The sequence below is a fragment of the Enhydra lutris genome, unplaced genomic scaffold (genome assembly GCF_002288905.1).
Source record: "Enhydra lutris kenyoni isolate GAN:26980312 unplaced genomic scaffold, ASM228890v2 scaffoldscaffold28, whole genome shotgun sequence".
NCBI lineage: Eukaryota > Metazoa > Chordata > Mammalia > Carnivora > Mustelidae > Enhydra > Enhydra lutris.
In genome coordinates, this window is record NW_019154112.1 from 3,042,195 (window position 1) to 3,047,124 (window position 4,930).

At 34.6% G+C, this 4,930-nt stretch overlaps 1 pseudogene; it reads left to right on the forward strand.

The window, feature by feature from the left end:
* Nucleotides 1–456: 456 nt before the first annotated feature.
* LOC111152300 lies at nucleotides 457–1,100 on the forward strand (annotated as a pseudogene).
* The last annotated feature ends 3,830 nt before the right edge of the window (nucleotides 1,101–4,930 follow it).

A 4,930-nucleotide genomic window follows, 5' to 3' on the forward strand; every position in this document is an offset into this window, starting at 1 on the left:
TGAAGAAATAATGACCCAAATTTTTCTCAGATTTGTTGCAAAATAAATCCAAAGATTTGTATCTACTAACACTAAAAACAAAGAAAACTAAATCAAAGCACACCATAATCAAATTTCTCAAAACAAGTGACAAAAAAAAAATCTTAAAAGCAGCCAGAGATGAAAGCATCATTATATAAAGTGGAACAAACATAAAAATGACAACAGACTTCTCAGTTAAAACAGTGTAACACAGATGTGAGAGGAATAGTATTTTTAAAGTATGAAAAAAAATCATTTGCCATTCTAATGTTTATGTGATTTCAAGAAATACCAAGTAACAAAAACAATCTTGAAAAAGAACAACAAAGAGACTATGTCTGGCTCCTGCTCTCACAGAAGGAGAGACAGTTCCAGGGCAAGTGAGAGCCAGATGGCACCAAACAGTTCTATGCCTCACTGAGAAAATAATTGCACATGAGTAGAGGATATCCTAAGAAGAAGCCAAGAGGAAAATATCATCATATGCATTCTTTATGAAAACTTGCCAGTAAGACCACAAGAAGAAGCAACTAGATGCTTCAGTTAGTCAAATTCTCAGAGTTTTATAAGAAGTGCTTAGCGAGGTGGAGGATCATGTCTGCTAAAGAGAAAGGAAAATTTGAAGACATGGCAAAGGCAAGCAAGGCCCATTATGAAAGAAAAATTAAAACTTATATCTCCCCTAAAGGAGAAGCAAAAAAGAAGGTCGAGGATCCCAAATGCACCCAAGAAGACTCCTTCAGCCTTTTTCTTGTTTAGTTCTGAGTATCACCCAAAAATCAAAAGAGAACATCCTAACCTATTCATTGGTGATGTTGCAAAGAAACTGGGAGAGACGTGGAATAACACTGCTGCAGATGACGAGCAGCTTTTGAAAGGAGGATGCTAAGCTGAAGGGAGAAGTACAGAAAAGATATTGCTACAGAGCAAGCTAAAGGAAGTCTGATGCAGCAAAAAAAGGGGAGTCATCAAGACTGTATAAAGCAAAAAAAAAAAAAAAGGAAGAAGAGGAAGACAAGGAAGAGGAGGAGGAGGAAGATGAAGAAGATGCATGTGAAGAAGATGATAATGATGAATAAGTTCTAGTTTAGTTTTTGTTTTGTTTTTATTTTTTTGTTTTGTTTTGTTTTTGGTCTATAAAGCACTTAAAGGCCTGTACAATACTTTTTCCTTTTAAAGGGAAAAAATTGAAATATAAGGCTCTGTAAGATATGCTTTTAACCTGTATGGTCTTTTTTGGTATAGTTAATACACTACCGAAAGCATCTTTAGATAGCCTTGTCACAGTGATTATTTAAGTACCCACTAACTTTGTTTGGTACAGTATGGGGGTTGGAAATTGGCATGGAAATTTAAAGCAGGTTTTTATTGGTGAACAGCACAAATTAATTATATATGGGTGGTAGTTTCCATTTTCAGTTGTCTCTGGAACAACTTATATGAAATAATTGTTGTTCTGTTCATTGAATCCTAATCTGTAATTGCAAAAAAAAAAAAAAGTTACAGCTGCTTTGTTGATGTTCTGAATGCTTCTAAGTAAATACAATTTTTTAATATAAAAAATCCCACAGAGATGGTGGACTCACTCTTCATAATCTAAAATCAAACCACAAAGCCACCATAATTAAAACAGAGTATTGGCATATAGAGTAATGAGACAGAACAGAGACTCCAGAAGTAAGCTGTCACATATATGGTAAAATAATTTCCAATAAGGTTGCCAAGACCACTCAATGTGAAAAGAATAGTCACATGGTGTTGTGAAAATTGACATCCATATGCAAAAGAATGAAGTCGGACCTCTACCTTATACATATAAAAATTAATTCAAAATATACCAAAAACCTAAATTTAAGAACTAAAACTATAAAGCTATTGAAAGAAAAGTAGATAAAATCTTCATGACTTTGGATTTGGCAATGATTTCTTCAACACGACATCAATAGCACAGGCAACAAAAGAAGTATACATAAATTAGACTATTTTAATTTTTGTACATAAGGACACTATCAAGGGAAAGAAAACACAATCCACAGAATGGGTTGCACAGATGAAAAAAATCTAATCAAAACAGTAATAAGTCAAAGCTAATAATAAACCAAAACCATAATACATAATGAACAAATACAGTTTAGTTCACTGTATTAACAGAATAAAACAAAAACAAAATCAAAAACAATAATGTACAAGTAATAACAACAACTTTGTAACCATAGATGGTGCAAAAATTTTTTGACAATAAATGACAATTTTTTTTTAATTTTATTTTTTATAAACATATAATATATTTTTATCCCCAGGGGTACAGGTCTGTGAATCGCCAGGTTTACACACTTCACAGCACTCACCATAGCACATACCCTCCCCAATGTCCATAATCCCACCCCCCCAACCCCCCTCCCCCCATTAACCCTCAGTTTGTTTTGTGAGATTAAGAGTCACTTATGATTTGTCTCCCTCCCAATCCCATCTTGTTTCATTTACTCTTCTCCTAAATGACAATTTTTTAATAATGAAAATAAAATTATAAAAGAAATGTGTCCACAATAGATTTTAAATGCAAATCTTTAGCAACTTTATTCATAATAGTCAAAACCTAAAAACATCCCAAATAACCATCAGCAAGAAAATGGGTGGAAAAATTGTGGCGTATTCATATAATGGAATTCAACTCAAAAATATAAAAGGAATAAACTATTGATATATACAATAGCTTATACCATATACATGGTCTCAATAACATTATATGTAGTGAGAGAAATGAAATAGAATAGTGTATTATTACCATTATAAGAAATTCATGAAAAGGCAAAACAAAAAACCTTCATGACGGAAATTAGACCACAGTTGCCTGGGGAAACTAATATTCTAAATCTTGACTGAGGTATGGGTTATTTGGATATTTACACTTGTCAACATTTATCAAAGTTTATACTTGAGATCCGGGCTTATAAAGATATATGTATGTAAATTATACTTCAATCATAAAAAAAGGAGGTACTTCAACACTTTTAGTATGAGGGCAGAATCCCCAGACCATCCTATTAGACTTTTAAGACTACTGAATTGTAAGGAAGACACATCCTAGTTCACTTTATAACATTAATATATGGGTTGGAAGAGAGAAAAAAATTACTTTTCACCCTTTGATTGCAGCCATGCCTTCTCATATCGACAATTTCATCAGTATCATATTTTTGAAAATTCTGCTTCACAAATATGGAAGAGAAAGCCCAAAATTCTCCCCTAGGAATATCATGTTTCAAAATAAGGAAATCCTATTTCACTCCTATATTCCTGTAGCAGTAAGATAGAATTTTCTCTGGAATATATGATGATCCTTCTGTTTCAATGTGAAAAACAGAATTAGAAACAGGGAGAATGAGAATAAGGTTGATTTTTTAAAAGTGCAAAACCACTGTCAGTACTGGGCCAGCAAAATAATGAAAATGTTTTGCTTTCTAGGAAGATATGATAACCAGCCTCCACAATGGCTCCCCATGTCTCTCAACCCACAGTAATCACACTCTTGTACAGTCCTCTCCCACATTTTATCAGAGTTGGTCTGGACATCACTATGATCAACTGAAACAGCAGAAGTGATGGTATATCACTTCCATGAACAGGCTATGGAAGACATTACAGCTCTGAACCCTTTCTTTCATTGCTTCCTCAGCTGCATGTCTTGAATATAATAGGTGGTTCCATGGAAATGTACACATGATGAGGAACTGAGGCCTGCAGTCAACAGTCATGTGAATGAACTCTCTTGCAAGTAGATCCACAAGCCCCTGTCAAGCCTTCAGATGACTACAGCTTTAGCCAAAAGCTTAACTGCAATCTTATGACAACCACAAGTCAAACTACCCAGTTAAACTGCTCCCCACTTCCTGACCTGAGAAATACTATGCAATTTGTTGTCCTAAGCTACTAAGTTTTGGGGTAATTTGTTCTACAGTAGTATAATTCACTGGGATGCTGTTATAATCTCTGCAGATTAGTTACTCATTTACCACCATGGTCCAAGAAATACATTCTGGTCTCCAGAATTCATTCAGCAGTTTTTATTTAAATATAACAGCTTTTCATTTAATATTTCACTTTCTTTTGGGCTGATTACATTACATATTTGAAGATGCAGAATAACCTGCCTTGACCCTCAAAATTAGTTCCCATCTCCTCTGATACAAGAATCTGGCTGCTGTTTCCAAAATACTGCTCATCGTGGCATTATCCTAGCTTGAAGTTTAATTGATACATCATAGACATTTACTCTATTATAGAGAACTAGTAATTTCCATGTGAAATTTTGCCCCCACAAATGCCAATTTTACTTCTTCTACCCAACGGCCCGAGAGCATAAGTCAATAATGGGGAGGAATTGAGAAGAAGAAACTGGGGATACCAAGTTCTTATAGGACTATTAAGTATTTCTGCCAAGTATCATTTATCCTGGTTACAGATGCCTTGGGCTTAGGTGCAGGATAATTTTGGACAGCACAATCATGTAAAGTGGCAATCAGAAGTATGGAAAATGTTTTAAGTCTCTTGAAAATACCTAAAAGAGAAAGGGAACTTTCTCTCTTTTCCCTCAAGGTCTCTACTTAAACTATTGATGGGGAGAGAAAACTTGCCTGAAAGGAAGATCCTCACCAGTGTTATTTTCCAAGAACATTCACCCAAAGTCTAAAGCAGAGCTTATCTATGCTACTTCCCTCAGTCTTTCTTAGGCAGCGACAACTGGAGTCTTATCTTCTTCAGACTTTCTCAGCTGTCCAGCTTTATGGAAAGAAGCTTTATTTTCTCCCTCTTCCCCAGTCATATGGAAAGACCATGAATAATCCTAATAGAGGAAGTCCCTATTATATCCTATTATTCTTGAATTAGTATAATTCATAGCATCTCTTAA